Genomic DNA, 21,584 nt, shown 5'->3' on the forward strand with positions numbered 1-21,584 from the left:
CTGGGAAGAAGGCTAAGGAGACTGTGCTGATCCCTGCAGGTTTACCCTTGCATCAGGGATCACTCTGTATATGGTCAGTAGATCCACAAACATAGCATTTTCCAAATGCTCTCTGGAATGGGGGTTTCTGCTGACCTACCTCTGGGGCCCCAGAGGGTTCACTAGCCCTATTTGGTTTCCCAGGTGGCTTACCCTGACTATTTTGTTGTTTCTAGCCCTCTTTGGGATGGGAGGTATTAGAATTCTCTTGGTTCTCATTTGGTGGCTGCTTCCCCTCATCCTTTTTCTGAGTGACCCCTGAATCCTTGTGAGTAGCCCTGTTGGCAACCCACGAGTCAGCATCCTTGCCTAATTTTCTAGGATCCATTTCCTGCGAATCAGCCAAGTGCTGTCTGAGCTCAGGAGAGCAGGCATTATAAATAGACTCCAAACAGATGGAATGGGGGTTTCTGCTGACCTACCTCTGGGACCCCAGAGGGTTCACTAGCCCTATTTGGTTTCCCAGGTGGCTTACCCTGACTATTTTGTTTTTTTTCTGCCCTCTTTGGGATGGGAGGTATTAGAATTCTCTTGGTTCTCATTTGGTGGCTGCTTCCCCTCATCCTTTTTCTGAGTGACCCCTGAATCCTTGTGAGTAGCCCTGTTGGCAACCCACGAGTCAGCATCCTTGCCTAATTTTCTAGGATCCATTTCCTGCGAATCAGCCAAGTGCTGTCTGAGCTCAGGAGAGCAGGCATTATAAATAGACTCCAACATAACAAGATTCCTCATTCCTTCATAAGTGTTAACTCTATAACCCTTAATCCATCCCTCTAAGTTTTTCAAACACTCATTCACCCAGGTTGCCCAAGGGGTACCATCATGCTTTTTGAGGGTCCTAAACCTCTTAAGGTACTGGGACAGAGTCTTCCCAAATCTAGCTATTTTTTTTTTTTTTATGTTTTAGTTTGGTTGCAAACGTTTCCATCTGTTTCCTTGGGATGCGATGCGAAAAGAGAAAGAAAAAAAAAAGATCTTGGAGGTGTGATTCAGGCACTTCTTCTATTGAGTTCCAGTATCGTGGTGAGGAACAGAGTGATTGTGTATATGTATTTGTTATTTTTTCCACTGAGTATGGCAGCCCATCTTTCTTCTGTATTCATTTGTTGAGATGAGAGATCGGAAAAGGTGCCGAATCGCTTGCGTTGGGATGCAAGTGCCTGACATTCCATGACCAGGTGGAATATGGTTTCTGGTGTTGTTTCAATTTTACAAAATCGGCAGTAGTTTTCTGTGCTAACAGTCTGCCTTGTTATCGCGAGATGAGAATTTGTTGGTAAAATATTCAGACGGATTCTTAGAAATGTTGTCCTGATGAGTTGGTCTGGGAACAGTAAAAGAAAAGGTGGTGGTTCGTGAATTTTTCTGTTGTCTGTATTACATCGGAGGGTCCGTTTGTAGACATTGTTCATTTGGATGGTTTTTATCCAATCGTTCTGTAGAAGTTTGGTTTTGGCGTGTTGTGGGCGCGTAGTTAGAAGTTCTTCCTATATATCTTAATTTTCCATTTATTTCGTGATAGATTGTTTCCATTTTTGTAGTACTGTGTTGTTAAAGGTATCTGTTTGCGTTTTCAAAATTTGGATTGCTGGAGTTTTCCCGTCGGAGAGAATTTTTTGGTAGATGTCTAGTCTTTTCCAGCGTACGATGGATGCAATTGACTGAGTTGCCATTTTGTGTCGTATTCTCGGTATTGGGTACGACTGCGGGAGGTGGAGAATCTTGTGCCTAAAGGTTGCCTCAAATTTCATCCAGTTTATTTTTTCGGCATTCATCATTGCTTCTGTTCCATAAGTTATTATTGTGATCTATTTTAGTCTGTAATAACCGATGATTGGTCTGAATGAAAACTTTCCATATTTCCTATGAAGTATGCATCCTTGACGTGCCAGTGTTTGTGACTTTTGTTCAACTTTGTCCAGCCATTGCTCTTCTGACTTAGTTTGGTTATTAAGTATGCAGAGATATTTGAATGTTGTCACATTTTCTAGTCGAGTTCCACTGATGTTGAATACTGGTTGGTGTGGTGTTTTTACTTGTGGTTTAGTTAGAGTCATTGTCTTGGTTTTTGAAATATTGATTGCTAGCTCGTTGTTGTTCATGTAGCTGCTCAGCGATGTCAAGGCTACTTGTAGTCCAGAAGAGGTTTTATCAAGCAAGATGATGTCGTCAGCATATGCCATAACAGGAACAGGTGCTGAATTTATTTTTGGCGGGTTAGTTTGATTGCTGATCAGATGTTGTTCAATGTCTGATGTGAATAGGTTGTATAGGGTTGCTGCTAAGCGGCACCCTTGCTTTAAACCATTTGATGTGGAGATCGGTTTGGTGGTTGTGCCTTGTTTGGTTACTCTTGAAGGGGCCCTTGAGGGACCCTCGGATGTAGAAACAAGGCACAGTCACCACACACGAATAGATACGCCAAACACGAGGTTCTGTTCCCAAAATCTAGGGTTTATTGCAATACAAAATAGTCCCAGTTGGCCAAGTGGTCCCACGCCCAGTGACGTGTGTCTAACAGACCTCGGGGGATGCAAGAGAGTGCGAGACGTACATCAGTTACATATATACAAACAGAGCATCTTACAATCAGTAATGACACATTTGATGCCGCCCCCAATTCATTTCCCTTTGAATTAGAGGCAATGATTGACCAGTGTGACAAATATGACACCTTAGACCACCATATTTAGTAACAGTTTCCAATCTCCAGTTTTACAGACAGCATTCTTTGCGAGAACACAGCGTTTCTGTTTTTCATGGGCAGCTGCGCATAGGAGACTGGTACATACCAGGCCTCACTATCTCTAAGTTTCGATTCTCGCTCTAGAAGTCAGCCCCCTCTCCGGGGCCTCACTGGGCTCAGAAAGGGGGGCCGTAAAGAAGATCATAATTCAACTCTTTAAATGCTAGTTTCATACATTGCTATTCTTACAGGATACTCGCTGGCATTTGTGTACTGATTAAATGCCTTGCTCCCTGTCTTCAAGGATATGTGAGGGAGGGAATCGGGCATTTCTGTCTGGCTCTCCAGTGTAATGCTTCAACATGTTTCTTAGCCTTGGACCATTGAAGCAAAATAATATCTACAGCAAAGCAGTTTTACATGAGGCAAAGTGGCAACGTTAGAGAGAGCAGAGAGAGAAAACAAAATGGCGATTCTGGTCATCTTAAAATGGCTTCACTCTAGTTAAACTAATAGCTACGTAATAACTAATGACTAATGAATATATATTCTTTCACTGTAAATGAGGCGGTTGGTCTTCGGCCAACCAATTATCATTCATTTCCGGACCCTCAAGGGGTGTTTGGTTTTTCTGGACTGACAAACCCTCCTCTTGGCCGTAAGCCAAATGTCTCATCCATACATTGCATCCTCCTCCGACCAAGTATTTGGATTAGATTCGGAATCTGATTCAAATTCGGATTTATGTACACTTGTTGTCTCCTTGTTATTATTATCAATATCAATTGTCATGAATTCTTTAATGGTTTCAGATTCGTTACTATGGCGAGTGCTTGGTTTAGTAATGTTTTTTCATTTCATCATTTGTACACACTCTTCGCTAATTTCAGTGCATATTATGGGGAGATAATGTATGCAACAACAACATGTCACGAATATTCCTAGGATTGCTACTAGGATTGCAAATAGTTTCCATCCCCAAGATCGCAACACTTCCCAGAACCAGGAGCTTATGTTCAATTGCCAACCGCCTTCAGGGGGATGAAGAGCAGAACTTAACACATGCAATTTTCTTATCGCCTCAAAGATCGTGGGGGAGGAGTCACTTACAAATACGCAGCCTGCTGATCCCACGATTTTGCGAACACTGCCGCGATCAACTAAGATTATATCAAGGGCCATTCTATTTTGTAGTGACATTAATCTAATTCCTTTTTCTTCAAGAGTCATATTATATAATATATCAGTGGTTCCATTTATTGTTTCTTCTAATATCCTAGACAGTCGTCTTATGTTATAAGAGTTTATCGCCTGGCCCCAAAATGGTATGAATGATTTTGCTATGTCTTCTACAATCAACCCGTCTTCAATATTACGGCGAGGTCGTGACCTGGTCAATTTGGTTATGTCTGATCTTTTTAAAAGAAACACCCAAGGAAACAGAAATCCCAAATAACACGTACCTCCCCAGTTCCTAGGTAACCAAGGATGTGCTTTTTCTCCACATATGAAATACACAGGATCTCTCACATATATTGGTTCCACTTCTTTATCAAGGAATGCTATATTCCTGCATCTGGTAAATGTTCCTACCTGGAAAGAACCCTTTTTCTTTAAACAGAATGGGACAGAACGAGGGTTATAATTCACTGTATATGAAGGGGGTTCCGCATCCTTATTCCCATGTGGGTTCATGTGGAACGTGATCACAGAAGTTTTATAAGGTACAGACAATGTTTGTAGGCATTATTGCTGGTGTAATTAATCGTCTTTTTTTTGGAACACGGAGCAACCCACCGGTTTCATAATCACTTGCTCGAATTCATTCATATTTGTTTTATCTAGTTGACCAGTTTCACTTTCGTTCCATTTCCCATAATATAGGGCACTCAGAGAAGCATAACATGCAGAAGTTAAGGGCAGGGGCTGTACATACCATCCTATTCCCTGACCACCATGCTGCGGCAGGTGGGCACAAACCCAACAATTATTTTTTCTTAGGATTGAGTGTGTCATATTCATTATTAACAGCAATGTGCTGTTCCCATATCCTTCCCTATGTTTCTCTTCCATTGGTGACAAGGTATATGAAATCACATGGACTGGGCTTTCCGTTGTGGAAATGTTCATCACAGGCAAAAGTACTTAAAGAGGGTGCATTTCCTCTAGGTACCATAACATTGTTATGATCAACACTGGGGCTAATATACTCATTATGCACATTACTATGGTTAGACCCAACATACAATTCTTTCGACAATGTCCTTTTTTCACCTTATTATGTACTGCCTTTAACTCGCTATCAGCATTGGTGCAAGAGGGGGCATTTGCTGGTTCCGCCATTTTTTCTCTCGTCCTTCTTCTTCTGCTGTGTTCGTTGTGAATATCTCTTGTTCATGTGCTTCCCAGGATGTTGAAAAAGTTCAATCAATGTCTACAATCTTTTGTGCCAGTTTTCTGTATGCCTGGATTGCCTATTCATCTGGCAAGGCCTCCGTGCATTTTGCACATTGCTCTAGAATTTCAGAGCAGCTTCCTTTGTACCACGTGCGCCCTGCTTGTTCACTCGGGTTCCTGACACATGGATTTAGCACCGAGGAGTTGCGTTTGGGCTTCGTGAGCTGTTCCGGTTCCCACTTCATCCAAAAATAGGAAACGGGGGAAAGAAATTCACCAAGAGATGAAAAATGTGATCACTCCTTCTTTCTGCTCCGTAGTTTGTACCGGTTTGCTCCTGGTACCGTGTGATCAACAAATAGTGCGGGTGCACTTCCAGTCTCGAGCTTGGAGTCAGCCTGGGGCACAATGGCAGATGATGATGGGTGCCCAAGCGACAATACAGGCTGTGGCGCAACAGAAGATGGTGGGCGCCACAGAGGTATGCGCTTGATGTCGGCTAGCAGAGATGCAGAATCTGCTGGACAACGTTGAGGCACTCTTTGCTCTTCCGCTTTTATGGCAATCTCATTAGGCTTTGTTTCAGGATCAGGCAGTTTCTGTGGCAAGGGAATGGCAATGGCATTTTTCGTTTCTGGAACCGCTGCTATCTCTTTCTGGTCTTTGTCCTGATCAGTTGACGTGTCGAATGGCGATGGGACTTTTTTGGCATGCGTGGCATGAATCCACGCCTTGTATCCATCCACGCGTAATGCTGTCTGCGTGGTTAAAAGTACCTGGTAGGGCCCACGCCACCTGGGTGCTAGTGATGTTTTCCGTTCCTAATTTTTGATGAGCACCCAGGCTCCGGGCTCTAATGTATGTCTTGGGCCATTATACCGCACCGGTAATGCCTCTTGCACCTGCTGATGAATCAAATTACAATAAATGCTAAGTACAGGGTATTCTACCTCGCACATTTTTCTAAGCTGAGGTGCGCACCACACATTCGCCGGTCTCCCCATTATGATCTCATGGGGGGAGAGCCCAGTTCTGGCCTGCACTGACGTTCGCATGCACAGTAACGCTATTGGTAATGCATCTACCCAGCTTAATTTGCTACCTGCACAGATCTTACTGATTTTGGATTTCAAAATTCCATTATGGCGTTCTATAAGTCCGGCCGAACTCAGATGTCTTAAACAATGGAATCGCTTATCGATCTGCAGTCCTGCACAAATCTGCATTATCACTGCACCTACAAAGTGCAGACCATTGTCCGACCATATGACACGGGGCAGACCAAAGCGAGAGAAATACTCTTTTAGCATTACCTTTGCCGTGCTCATGGCTGTGCAATCTTTCAAGGGATTTGCTTCTACCCATTTGCTAAATGCACATATGATTACCAGAACGTATTTCAGATTTTGGCATCTCTCCATCTCTATGAAGTCAAAGTGAATCACTTTGAATGGCGTAGAGGGAGGTCCAAAACTTCCTGTTGGAGTCACTGTTCCTTTTCCCACATTATGCTGTAGGCACGTTATGCAGTTTTGCACCAGCCTCTCGGCATTCTTTTTTATGAGTGGATTTTCCCAGACTTTGGCTAAATGTTGGACTATTTTCTTCGCACAGATGTGTGTGGGACTGTGAGCCATTGTAACCATTCTGTTTACATACGCATTTGGCAACATCCAATTCCCATTTTTTTGTCCACCCAGCAACCCTCCAAATCCAGTTCTGCCGAGCCCTTGGCCCATCCCTGTATTTCGTTAGCGGTAGCTTCCGCCTGCATTTCTTTAACAGTCACAATTCCATTTTTTTATCATGCAGGGCACTTCCTCCGATTGTACTGTCAACATTTTTGTACTCAAATCAGTAGCGGTCTGTTTCGGAATCTTGTCTGCAAATGCGTTTCCTTCTCCCACTTTACATGTTACTTTTTTTTGCGCCTCGCATTTCACTATTGCCAGGTGCTTTGGACACGTAAGTGCAGACAGTAATCGCACAATCAGAGGGCCATGTTGAATTCTAGACCCATGGGATGTTCAGAAACCTCTCTCGGCCCATAATCGGCCAAAATTATGAACTATGCAAAGGCGTACTGGCTATCAGTATAGATATTTACGCTCAAGTTCTCTGAAATTTCACAAGCTCTTGTTAAAGCAATTATCTCTGCTGCTTGGGCGGAGTTATAAGGAATTCATTTACTCTCCACAACACTTTTTAATTTCTTAACAGCATATGCGGCAGTTGATGTGCCGTCAGGTAGTTTAAAACAGGAGCCGTCACAAAACAGTTCCCCATCTGGTTCTTTTAGTGGCGTGTCACTCAAATTAATTCTCCCTTTTGTTTCTTCCTCAGTAACCATTAGGCAATCATGGGGAGGCAATTCAGTCCCACCACTGTTTTCCCCGGGCATTTGCATTAATTCTGCTGGATTCAAAGCGCTGCACCTCATAATTTGAATGTTGGGCGCGAACAATACAATTTCATATCTAGTCAATCTAGCAGAGGTGAGGTGTTGCGTCTGTGTTCTATTGAGTAGAACATCTATGGCATGTGGCACCATCAAAATTAAGGTGTGGCCCAAAACCATCCCTTCTGTTTGTTTCACTGACGCAGCAGCTGCTGCAACAGCTCGCAAACATTGTGGTAGTGCGCGCGCTACAGGGTCCAGCGCAGAAGAAAAATAGCTGCACAGCCTATTTCTTCCACCTTGTTCCTGTGTAAAGACAGACAACGCGCATCCTTCGTTCTCATGCACAAATAGCCTAAAAACCTTTTCATAATTCGGTGTGCCCAAAGCTGGAGCAGAACTCAAAATGGTTTTTAGCAAATCAAATGCTTTCTGACATTCTTCATTCCACTGCAAAGGCATCACAGCATTCTTTTTTGTTAATTCCACCATTGGTTTCACAATCAAAGCAAAGTTCATAACCCATTGACGACAATAAGAAGCCATCCCTATTATCGCTCTCACACCTTTCTGTGTTGTTGGAATAGACATACCAGAAATACTCTTTATTCTCTCTGGTGTTAATCTTCCTTCCTTTGAGAGTAGGTAACCCAAATAAGCTACTTCTTTCTGACAGTACTGGAATTTCTTTAGGCTTGCTTTATGGCCATGCATGGCTAGATGAGTCAATAATAGAACAGTACCTTTTTTACATATCTCCTCTGTGTCAGCAGCGATTAGTAAATCGTCAATGTATTGTAACAATACACAGTCTGCTGGTAATTCTAACATGTCCAACTGCTCTTTCAACGCTCTACTGGATATATGCTCTGACTTTCAGTATAGCCTTGTGGAATGCGTGTGAATGTAAATGATCGTCCTCCTAAAGTAAAGGCAAATAAATACCTGCTTTCTTTGTGTATGGAATGCTAAAGAAAGCGTTTTTCAAATCAATAACACTAAAGTATTCTGCCAAAGCAGGGATCATTGGAATTGGGGATCTACTACCTTGTTCAGTGCACGAAGATCAATTATGAAATGGTACGATACCTCGTTACCCCCTTTCTTGTACACAGGAAGAATGGGGCTGTTACATACACTACCTGTAATCTCTTCAATCACTCCCAATTTCACCAAATCAGAAACAATACTTTTCAATCCTTTTTCTCCTACTGTTGAAATTTTATACTAGTCAAAAATACCCCTTCTGGTGTACAATGAATAACTGCGCTTAGTTTTTTCAATAGATTCAATCCTAAAAGATTCTCCCCACAATGCTCTGTTAAAAGAAATGGACAATGTTCAGTAAAAGGCCCTATTGTCACTGCCACTGATTTGGACTCAGGGTTTATTACTGGGGTATGTGCGAACCCTACTGAGATATTCTGTCGCCCTGACAGAGGTATGGCTGGAACCAAGTGATGATCTATCGAGCACTTTTGTGCCCCCGTATCTACAAGGAATCTATGCTCATCATTCCCGATTTTCATCTCTACGTAGGATCCTTTCTGGTTCACGGGAATTGACAGTGGTTCCGACCCCTGTCCTGGGCTGTCCTATTGGGGTAACAACACGTCATCCGATGTGTAGTCACCACTGTTATTATAGTATGCACCTGTGTGGTTATCAAAAATGTTCCCCCCTCTCCCTCTTTTTCCGATTTGTGCACCCTGCTGATTTTGACTCTGAATAGTTTGATTCGGAGCCTGGCCTTGATTCTGTGCACCATTCCCTTGATCATTCTGATGCTGCTGCGTATGATTTCTGTTGTGACCATTTGTTCCCATGTGCCCTCTGTGAGGCCTTCTCTGACTATATCCGCCTCTATTTTGCAAATGCGGACATTGTGCCCGCCAGTGTCCTTCCTCTCTGCAGTATGCACATTTATTTAATCCCAAAGGCCCTCCATGCATATTCGAATTTCCCCTACTCTGTGCATTTCCCCTTCCCCTGTGGTGTCCTGCTATCTGCTGGAGTAACACCCCTACTATCATCCGCAGAGCTTCTATTCTTATTTGCAAAGGATACTCATTACATATCTCATTTATCTCCCCTACCGAAGTCCTGGGCTTGACATCCATCTCATCGTTTCCCGCACACACACCTGCAATCTTTGTCTATCACTTATCTGTCCGGGTGGCGGCAAGGATTTCTGCATATACAGTCTTGACGCTCTCTTCCTGCCCCTCTCAATATTCCTTCTCCTATTCCCCGGTGTGGCGAGTACTTCAGAATACTCTTCATCCAATTCATTCTTCATTTCAAACAGTCGCTTCACATGATCTTCTATTTCTTCATCTCTCCCTCTACAACGGGCTAATGCATTTAAATCCAACAATCGTTGTGGTTGTAACTTCCCAATTAACTTTTTCCATTGTCCTGACAAATATTCCCCCATGCATTCCAACAATGCCTGTCTTTCGTTGTTTCTTCTGAAGTCATATAGGGACGCTAGCGTGGAAACCTCATCATTATCGTCTATATACATTTCCGCCTGTTCTTGCAGCTCACGCTTTCTCTCCTTACTGATCGCGCTGCGAGTTACTCTCGTACATTCATTCTGCTCAATTCCACTCATGGGAGGGGCAGTCGGGACAGTGGCACCCTCTTGATCAGGAGGTGCAGAGGGGGCAGTGAGAGTGGGATCTGTCTGCTGGGGCTGTGGTAATTGTGAAACACTCGGGGCTGGCCTGCTAGTGGGCAGTGCAGTGTCTGATGCAATCTGTGGTTGTGCTGGTGTTGGGAGGGGCTGAGCAACGGGAGGGGGTTGAGCGGCAGCTACTGCCGCAGTCTTTTTAGTTTCACTCCTCGGGGCCCGGTTTTGTTTCAGTTAAGATTCTGTTTATTAATTTGTCTGATGAGTGTAACTCTCTTTGTGGATATATATTTTCTATGTTTAATTCATCGCGCCGTCTTGTCTTTCTCAAGCTATTACTTCACTCCTCCTCCTCCTTCTCCTCAGTTTTCTCCATCTTTGACTTATGCCTGCGCGCATGCTTCTCTCTACTTCTAAATCGGAGCATTGCTTCCCTCCTCCAGTCCCTAAGGATATCAAGTGCTCCAGGGCGTGCTCTTTTACTTATCAACACCTTTTCCAGGTTATCTATACGTTCCATCTCAAAACTCCCATCCCTCGGCCACTGAAGATTTTCCTGTTTTCTGGTTTGCTTATGCCAAGTTTCACAAAACATTATCGCTCCCATACCATACTTTATGAACATATCATAAACCGGCGTTCCTCCTGGAGGTGCTTCCTGGCCAGTTTCCAAAGATTGTTCACCGCTGCGGAAACATCCCAGTGGACAATACCCCAGGCATGTTTTAACCTTACCCTTGGCTAATCAAACTTAATCTGGGTGTTTGATTTTGTAAAATCAACTCTCAACCAATATCAGGAATACTTACGAATCGGGGCACGACTCACCTGATCAATCAATTTGTCTTTTCAAGACACAATTCGTCCGTATACTGACGCAACCAATGACGTTGTGTCTGCGTATCTCGGCTCTGCCTCGTTTCGGGACCCTCGTCTCCTTGTTCACTGGCCAGGGACGTCAATCACGGATCAGCGGTGTGCAGATCTGCAAAGGAGTCTCTCATCGCTTTCGCGGGGGCGCCCCAAACACCTCTTGATCCCGGCTCGATCGCTCCCGTCCTCACCGTTCTTACCACCTTCCTTATTTTGCAACGTACACAATGGAACAAGTGGGGGAGGGTGCATATTCGGGCGCCATCTTAAAGGGGCCCCTGAGGGACCCTCGGATGTGGAAACAAGGCACAGTCACCACACACGAATAGATACGCCAAACACAAGGTTCTGTTCCCAAAATCTAGGGTTTATTGCAATACAAAATAGTCCCAGTTGGCCAAGTGGTCCCACGCCCCGCGACGCGTGTCTAACAGACCTCAGGGGACGCAAGAGATTGCGAGATGTACATCAGTTACATATATACAAACGGAGCATTTTACAATCAGTAATGACACATTTGATGCTGCCCCCCAATTCATTTCCCTTTGAATTAGAGGCGATGATTGACCAGTGTGACAAATATGACACCTTAGACCACCATATTTAGTAACAGTTTGCAATCTCCAGTTTTACAGACACCATTCTTTGTTTGCGAGAACACAGCGTTTCTGTTTTTCATGGGCAGCTGCGCGTAGGAGACTGGCACATACCAGGCCTCACTATCTCTAAGTTTTGATTCTCGCTCTAGAAGTCAGCCCGCTCTCCGGGGCCTCACTGGGCTCAGAAAGGGAGGCCGTAAAGAAGATCATAATTCAACTCTTTAAATGCTAGTTTCGTACATTGCTATTCTTTCAGGAGACTCGCTGGCATTCGTGTACTGATTAAATGCCTTGCTCTCTGTCTTCAAGGATATGTGAGGGAGGGTATCGGGCATTTCTGTCTGGCTCTCCAGTGTAATGTTTCAACATGTTTCTTAGCCTTGGACCATTGAAGCAAAATAATATCTACAGCAAAGCAGTTTTACCTGAGGCAAAGTGGCAACGTTGGAGAGAGCAGAAAGAGAAAACAAAATGGAGATTCTGGTCATCTTAAAATGGCTTCACTCTAGTTAAACGAATAGCTACGTAATAACTAATGACTAGTGAATATATATTCTTTCACTGTAAATGAGGCGGTTGGTCTTCGGCCAACCAATTATCATTCATTTCCGGACCATCAAGGGGTGTTTGGTTTTTCTGGACTGACACTCTCACTTTTATTGAGGTTTCTGAGTATAGCAGAATAATTGGTTCCAGAATGTTCGATGGGCAATTCCATGTTTTGAGTTTTGTCCACAGCTTTTGCCATGATATGGCATCAAAGGCCATCTTCAGATCGATAAATGCTGCATGTATGGTGGTGTGGTTATTAATGGCTTCATGTTTGATCAGGTGAAGTAGTATCAAATTGATATTAGTTCCGACATTGGTGGTAAAGCCCGTTTGCCTTGTTGAAATCCGGCCGTTTTGTGTTGCCAAGGCAGTTAGTTGCCTCAGTAGTGTTGTTGCAAAAAGTTTTCCCAGCGGGTCCAGTAGGGCGATTGGACGGAAATGTTGTGGTTGGTCTCAGGGTCCTTGTTTGTGGATGGGGACAATTGTGGCTGATCTCCAAGAAGTTGGGATTTGGTTGAGTGTATTTATGATGGTTATGATCTGGCACATGAAGTTCGCCCATGCTGGTGGATCTTGCTTAAGTATGGCATTGGAGAGTCCGTAAGGGCCAGGTGCTCTTGATTTATTTAGGTTTTTGATCATGCAAATGAGGTTATCATAGTCGACCTTTACTAGCCACTTCGGTTTCTTGTTGTTTGGTTCTTCTTTGGTTTGGGATGATCGAGCTGCATAAATGTTTGAAAAGTGCGTGATCCACGTTTGTTGCGGTACGTTAGCCATCAGCTTGTGCTGTTTTTGCGAGTTGTCATTAAGGAGATTCCAAAGCTCTCTTGTGTTGTGTGATTTTATCTGCTTGCAGGAGGATGTTTTGTTTGGGATTTTTTCCAGTTGTTGTATGTTTTTTTCAGTTTCTTAATCTGTTTAATATTTTCTGCTGTTTTTGTTTTCTTCAGTTTCCCTATTGATTTCGCCAGACATTTTTTCTTGTCAGCTATTTCCTGGTTCTATGTGTGGAGATGGGCTTTTTGTGGTCGGTTTTTCACTGTTTGTTGGAATGGTAGCAGAATCCATTCGTAATTCAGTTTTTCAACGTCTGTCAGTTTAGAAGCGTGGAGTTTCATTGGTAGACAAGTGATCGCCGCTTGTGGAATGCAGAGTCTTCATGATGTTCCATCGAGTTCTAGTGCGCATGCTGTTGGGCTTTCTTCTTGTTTAGTGGTGAAATGTGAATGTACTGTGAATTGATTGTGATCGCTTTTGTCAGAGATTATCGTTTGGTCTGATTTGACCGATTTGTTCAGAGTTTGTGATAAGAATAGTCGATGATTGCAGTTGAGGAGCCTCTGGACCAAGTTGGCATGTACGGTGTAGAGTTGTTCCCAGGGCCGGACTGGGCACCAAAAGTGGCCCTGGAAAATGTTTCCAAAGTGGCCCATATTTCGTTGAACGAGCGAGCACAGCGCATGAGCCCAACCCTTCTATGAGGGAATTGGGAGTATTCCCGAAGAAAATGTTGAATACAATTAGTCTAAATGAGTGGTTTTAAATCATGTTTTAAACATGCAAGGATTAAAAAGTGATGTTTTAAATAAGTTCATGATCTCTCAAAGTAGATCTTCAATGATAGAGGGGCCTGGGATGTTACACATTTTGCAGATTACAAAAGTGAATTCATCCAGTTTAAAGGTGCCAGACAACATGCATCCCTAATCCATTTCATCCTATTCCTGTGCTGGGAAGGACACACAGATAAAAGGCATTCTTAAACAAGCATTGGCAATGCTAATAGTTTTGGCTTTTGTGTAGGTATGGGAAAGGCATTTGCCAGGCACTGCCATAGTGGTATTAACTGGATTCTAGCAGCTGCAAAGTGGTGAGAGTAGCTGGGCATATAATAGCAATGCCTTTAAATGCTACACAAGTTTAAACAGTTGGCTTTGCCAATACTTGATTTTAACATGACTTCATTGAAGGACAGGCGTAGGGCTTATAAATCGAGTGGCTGAAAGCAGACCTTGTTGACATTTCTATTACACCAGTAGCACTTTTATAGTTCCAATTAAGTAATTAACTCTCAGAAGATTGATCTGAGAAAACACTGGCAGGCACTTTGAACACAAAGTTTGATGGGAAGGCTTGAAAAAGCTAGCTCAAAGAGATCTCAGGAGGACGGGTTTTGGATGGAGATGGGCAGAAAGTGGATGGAAATGGCCATAGGGATTAGCATGGGCAGTCAATAGGTCAGTAAATAACCTGAGCTGAACACAAACAACCCTCACTCCTACTTACCTGCCCCTCTGAGCAGAATGCAAACAACCCTCACTCCTACTTACCTGCCCCTCTGAGCAGAATGCAAACATTCCTCACTCCTACTTACCTGCCCCTCTGAGCAGAACACAAACAACCCTCACTCCTAATGACCTACCCTTCTGAGCAGAACACAAACAACCATCACTCCTACTTACCTACCCTTCTGAGCAGAACACAAACTACCCTCACTCCTACTTACCTGCCCTTCTGAGCTGAACATAAACAACCCTCACTCCTACTTACCTACCCTTCTGAGCAGAACACAAACTACCCTCACTCCTACTTACCTGCCCTTCTGAGCTGAACACAAACAACCCTCACTCCTACGTACCTGCCCTTCTGAGCTGAACACAAACAACCCTCCCTCCTACTTACCCACTCTTCTAGGTCCCTTGGCACAGTCAGCAGCAAGGGAGTATCCAGCATTGCAAGAGTTGGGGGAGGGGGCAAACCACGAAAAAAGTCCTGTTATGCCCCCAACCCCAAAATGCAGCGCACACGTTTCCATACGGTATCATTCAACTTTTTGGTAACATTAGTGGGAGGTGGCATTTTAACACATAACAAATAAAATAAAACTGCAAATCATTGCAGATGCAGGAAACTCATCTATTAGAGGTCTGTCCAGGCACGCGGGGGCAAAATACATGCAAACCTCCTAATTTACATTATCCGTCTTTGATATTTGGAGTCACCATGGGAGTGACTTTAGAATAAGCTGCCGAAACTAATTCAAGTGGCAAATAACGTTGTGGTGCAAAATACCTAAATTGCACTATTATATGTGCAGCAACTCTAGTGTCATTCAGCTTTTTTAGTAATACTATAATATATTAACATAAACTATGAAGTGAATCACTTATGGAGCTGCAGATAAGACGCAGTGCGATTAAATGATCTGCCCAGGATCACACACTTTGGTTAAAAGGTGAAACCGGGATGTGGACAGTTTAAGCAGCTGAGCACATCTTCCCAGCTTTAGATGATATAGATACTTATTAAGGTTTTGCTTTGCATTACATGTGCTTAAATACTACTTTATTTATAGCATAGCCTTGGAAGCGAAGCACATTACATAAGAAACTAGACTTTCATAGTAAACTAACTATGCACTATTTACATTGTCATAGAAATATGTTGAGCAATAAGAGTATGACTTTAATTGTATCCTCCCCATCCTGCATGCAAAGTCACAATAGCATCATGTAGATTAATACCCCCCCGCCCCTCACCCCTTGAGTTTTAAAGTCACAGTCATTAGTTCATGACGCCTGCAGCATTATTCCCCCTCACACTTCTAATCCCTCCCTCCCATGCACATTTCTAAAGCGAGAAAAGTCCCTGCTAATGGCTCTGGTGGTGGTTAGCAGGTGCCCCTCTCCAACTCACCTCCACTTAGGACTATGTCCCCCCCACACCACCAACCCACAGCCGCGTCGTCTCGAGGTCCTTATTAACATGTTTGTTGTTCATTTATGGGGAACAAACCCAGATCATGTTAGTTCTATGTGCACAAATACACACCTGTGTTGCAGTTGCTTTGCCGACCGTGCAATACTTCAAACATATATTGTATCACATGCGCTGGTTTTGTGGTGGTATTTTTAATTCAAGCGACACAAAAGCGCCTCCTCATAGAACGCACAAACTCCCTGGTCATTAATGGCGAGCCCACGGAGGGATCAAATGTGCAGGCTTTCTAGGTCCGAACATGCGAAGTAGGCGCAGGTCACTCGGTTATAGCTCCCAGATGCCCGCCTCTGTGCGCCTTCTCGCAGATGAGTAGGGCTGTGCAGGTAGCAGAGCCCTGCACTTCCAGGGCCTCCTCATTCTGGCCAGGGGTGCAGCAGGAAGGATGGCCCCCTGTGCGGGTCCCCCAGCCACACAATCTCGGCTGACAGGGCTGTGGGAACGTTCTAAAAGCACCTTCCCTCAAAAGTAAGGCATTGCGCGAAACACCTGTAAAATGCGGCATACTCACTGGATTCCGGGGACCCGCATCAGCGCTACAGGGCTTCAGGCAGCTGTGCTGGGGGTCGCTGTGATGTCAGAGAGGAACCCTGCACTTCCCCCCCTTCAGCCCCTTTCCCGTGGGCCCGAGCACTCACTCCAGCCTGTGCTCTCTCACTTTTTTGCCTCTCTCTCACCACCCCACTGACCCTTCACTCTGTGCCCACCCACACCCCACTCTGCATTCCCTCTCGCCCCTTTCTGCACCCACTCACGCAACCTCACTGCCTCTCCCCCTCACCTCTCAAGGGCTCCAGAATCCCTCCTTCCTCCTCCCTGTACCCGGGACAGGGGCTGGGGGAGGACTGCCAGCCATTGCAGGGCTGAGCGAACCCCCCCCCAACCCCATCACCCTGGCTGGTGAGTGCAGTGCCTGCATGGATGGATCATGTCATGAATTGATTATGTATCCTTCCCCCCAAGAAAATAGGCCCTATGTCTGCGAGGCCTACCGGGGAAAGTCCCGGTGTCCCGGTGGGCCAGTCCAGGCCTGGTTGTTCCTTGCATGGTTTAGAAGGATGAGATCGCGAGTGAGAATTTCGTTCATCCATCTGGTTGCTTTTGGTGATAATTGAGCTTGTGTTTGAGGAGTGCCATTTTATGTGACTAAGTTAATTTTGAGGTCTCCGTAGATTATTATTTCTAGTTGGTAGTGAATTCCAGCAAGTTTGTCGATTGATATGAATACTCCATCGATAAATGCCTCAGTTGTTATTGCTGCAGGATTCCAGTAGAGGTTTAATATTGCAATTGTTGTTTCGTGAGTTTTTTGAGTCTGGTAGTTCTCCATCGTCCTTATTATTGTTAGTTGGGTCCAAGGATTGATGTTTTCGCTGGTGAGTACTGTCCATTGAGGGTTTATTTTGATTAGGGTAAGAAGGCCTGATGCTGGTCTTCCTTGTTTTTTGACTATTGCGGGGTTGAGAAAGGTAAGGAAGCCATCGCACGCTGGCGTTCACTGATCCATGTCTCTTGCAGGCATATGATTTGGTATTTTTCTAGATCATGTGAGGGGTGGGTAAACAGATGTAAGTTGCCTCTGGTGTTCCATGAGCAGAGTGACCATGGTTTGAGTGATTGTTATGATTGGGAGTTAGGTGAAATTCTCGAAGATACGGTTTCTGTAACTGAAGTTTCAAAGTCATAAATTCTTTTGATTGGTCGTTCTGTTCTTGTCCGTTCTTCTGAATGTTGTACGTGACTCCGATTTACAGCATTTACTATGCAATCGTGAGTATCGTTACTCGTCTGAGTACTTGGTTGGTATTTTCTTGTTGATGTACAGGCCCAGCATCTAAAGCCAAGTTTTAGAAACTGGGCACGCTTTGATAGAATAAATTCTTGATCATTGGGATTGGAAAGTTCAGCAATGATCTTGTCTAAGTGCATGTCATCTTTAAATGTTATTAGGTCAATGTTTCTTGTTGTTATTTTTTGTAGTTGTGGTATCGCTCCAAAGAGGCGCTGGATGTTGGTTCTGTTCAAAATTAATGATTCGACTCTGTTGATGTCATTTTTAATGTGGATTTCGTAGATTTGTTTTTGTTGTAATGGATTGACAAATAATGGGAGGGTGCAGTTGGTGTGCTCTGATAATCGTGATCTGATTGAATCATCTTAGATTTGTTCGTATGTTTCTGCTGTCGTTGTGTCCATTGTATCAATTTTGAAGGATGTATCTGACATTTCTTGTAGACAGTCTTCAGAAATGTGTTCGTACATGTCCGGTAATTGAGGTTTGTGATCAGTGGTGTACTCGTCTATTATTATGAAGCTTGAGTGCACTGTAGGTTGTCTGGGAGGTGGTGTATCATCTGTTATCAGATCTCCGTGGGTTAAAAGATTAAGGAGGTCTTCTTCATGAGTGAATTGATTAAATTGTTGCTCTGCTGGAGTCTGTGATGCTACAGGCTGTAGCTCGGTTTTGGAATTGTTGTTCTCCGGTATGACGATTGGTGACAGGTGAGTTTGGTCCGTCGTTTTCACTGTTCTCTAAGGACGCCCTTGAACCTGTTTGTCGTTTTTTGATGTTTTTTGGTTGAGCTGGTTTTTTGACATGTGATGGTTTTTCCTTAGAGAAAATCAGATATTGCTCTGTAGTATTCTTAATTGGCTAGATGGATTCTTGGATCGCTGGTTGTGAAATTGTGTTAGAGTCAGTTCTTCGTTGTGGAGGACACTTGTCGATGATCGGAACTTCACAATTTGGTTGTTGGGGTATATTGATGGCAGAGGGAGCTAGTCTCACTTGATCAATCAATGTATTCATTTGAAGCACTGGTTGATGTTGATGATGTGCTTTCAGCATGGCTAGAACTTCTGTGTTTAGTATGAGTTTTTCTTGGCGATCGCCTCTTGCTATTTCTGATAGGCGTTGTTGCCAGCGATTAGATTGTTCTGCTTCCAAATTCAAGCGGGATTCGATTGTGGTTATAAAGTTCTCTATGTAAATCTGTTTGGAGTGTATAAGTGCTAGGAGAGTTGCCTGATCTCTGATGTTATCGTTCATAGATTCATGTTGTTTCAAAAAGGGAATCATCGACTGAGACAGCACTGCGATGAGCATGTCTTGTAAGTCCAGCATGGTAGTTGGGATCCTAGGGTTGGTGGGTTCCCCGTGGTCTTGGTCTTTTGAAGTGGTATTAATGTTTTTGGTTTCTGGTGCGCTCGGTTGAGGGGTGGGCTGTTGGTTCTTGGTTGTGAGGTCTGGCCTGTAATAGAATTAGTCTGTATCATAGTTGAAACGGCTTGGGATATTTTGGTTTCCTGATGAGTTTGTTTCAGTTTCTCTTTTAATGGGTCTTTTTCCAGATCCCTGTGTCATACATGGGGTCGAAGTTAAATGCGGTTGGTGGTTTTCTGTTATATTGCCAAATATTTCTTTTCGTTTGTCTAAACTTAACATGATTGATTCAATTTCGGTAATGTCCATTGAAAGTCTTCTCGCCTTGGTTATGGTTTTGTTAATGACAGTTTCTAACGGTTGAGCAAGTTTAATTGAGTTGTGTGTTTGTAGCCACGCAAGTTTGGCTAATTTTGCTTTTTCTTTGTTTGTTTGTTGAGTTAAACTACTTGGTGGCTTTTGGAGGGTGATGTTAGGTCTAGGTTCGTTAGATTGAAGTTTGGAAGTGTCTTTAGCAGCTTCGTGATTGTTGAGATCTTTCATACTCGCGCATGGATCTTCTTGATTGTCATACTGGAATTTGGGTATGTGAGTGTCTAGCTCCTTTGTTGATATGTTGATAGTATCTTTGACAGTCTTGTGTTTGTAGGAGTCATTTGTTGGAGCAGGTATTCTTCTTGTGTGGCGGCAGGAGGCTTGACAGTTGCTATAGTTGATTCATCTTATATTACAGGAGCGGTAATGGGGGCTGTTGTGTCTCCTCTTGCTGTTGGCGTTCGTTCGTGCGAGATTGGTGCGTTGCTATTAAGGTTCGTTTGCATAATGATGTTGCGCGAGGTATCTTTGTTGTTGAATTCCTTGTTTCTGGTTTCCAGAGCCCCAGAGTTATTTTGTTGCCGGGGAAATTGTTGGTTGCAAGGTGTCGGTGTTGTCATCCAGTTTCATGCAGTTTTGCAGGTTGACTTTTGATGATTGAACATCTTCGGAGGTCTGACTATTGAGCTTTGTTAGTTGCAAGGTTACTGGTTCGGCATGGTTGTAGATAATAGTAGTTTGTGTATCATGATGTTCAGTCATATTGCCGGCACTATGTATTTGTGCTTGTATGTTAGGTTGGTTGGATAGGATTTCTTCATCATTGGGGTGTCGGGTGACATCTGGTGTCAATCGGATGGTCTTTGGTTGAGGTGATAGCTGGAATGTGCTGAGGTTTGTGAGGGGGTCGTCTGTTGTGATGGCATGATTGTTGTCCGGTTCAAGATACTGTTGTGGACGATTCAGATTGGTTTTGGCAGCATGGGTTCTTAAAAGTGATTGTTCCAAATTTTTTTTTTTAAACATCTTTTTATTGAGATTTTAAGCCAAAAAAAAAAAACAAGCAAAAAAAGCAGTAAGTGCATGGAACAGGAACAGGTGAAGACAAAGAATAAGCACCATAAACCATAATATATGTGTATGGGACAGGCTTAATAGTGACCAGTATTCAGTGAAGATTGCCCCCACCCCAACGATCTTAAAGTACACCTCCAAAATATGAACGAATGTAAACCAGTGCACTTCCCGATATATAGTATTAATCCCCCAAAAACGTATCCCCCTCCCCCCCAAACCAAGTGACAAAACCAGCACAGCAACTCCGGTTCACAATATTCGTGCAGCGAAGGCATCAACACCAAGTATCACAGAGACCCAGTACATGGAACTGTACACTTTCCCTAAAAGCCTAACAAGCAGACTCATCGGGGAGAACATAGGAGAACTCAGGAGATTGTCTCATCTTCACTGTTTCTAGCGGATGATAGGTAGTTCCGTAGTGGGGCCCAAATATCCTTAGGTCTGCACACCGCTGATACGGAACGAACATAATGTTCCTCAGACTCTTGGACATATATTAAATCTCTTAGCCAGGTCTTATGACTGGGGACCGATTTAGCTTTCCAGGCCTGCAAAATGTTCTTCTTAGCCACCGCACCAGCAACAGCTACAAAGCGACGTACCCTTACTATTGCCTTGCCTATATCTCCCAACAAGTACTTAAGCGGTGTTGCAGGTATAGACAGACCAACAATATCACTAACTGTTTCAGCAACTTCCTCCCAAAATGCTCTTACCGGGGGACAGTTCCAATACATATGAATAGAGTTTGCCATGGTGGAATTGCAGTTGGGGCAATATGCTTGCAAAGCTGGATTAAATTTAGAAGCTCTGTGCGGTGTAATATGTAAGTGATTAAGGATCTTAAATTGTATTAATCGGAAGTTGGCATTGATCGAGATAGCTTCAGTGTGCCGACAGTATTTGGACCACTGAGCATTCTCTATGGTGATTCCCGGGTCTCGCTCCCATTTTAGTTTCATACCATTCTTAGAGGGGGTATATAACTGAGCTGCCCTGTAGAGGCTAGATATGGTGCCAATAAACCCATCCTGTGACATGGTTGCCATAATGAATTGGTGTGATTC

The 21,584-nt window shown here is 43.8% G+C and overlaps 1 long non-coding RNA gene across 2 annotated transcripts in view; it reads left to right on the forward strand.

Annotated features, from left to right (window-relative positions):
* LOC138472747 (uncharacterized) overlaps nucleotides 1-21,584 on the forward strand; it is a 732,613-nt gene that overhangs the window by 552,065 nt on the left and 158,964 nt on the right. The window lies entirely within an intron of this gene.

The sequence above is a fragment of the Ambystoma mexicanum genome, chromosome 8 (assembly GCF_040938575.1).
Source record: "Ambystoma mexicanum isolate Mex_15411 chromosome 8, UKY_AmexF1_1, whole genome shotgun sequence".
NCBI lineage: Eukaryota > Metazoa > Chordata > Amphibia > Caudata > Ambystomatidae > Ambystoma > Ambystoma mexicanum.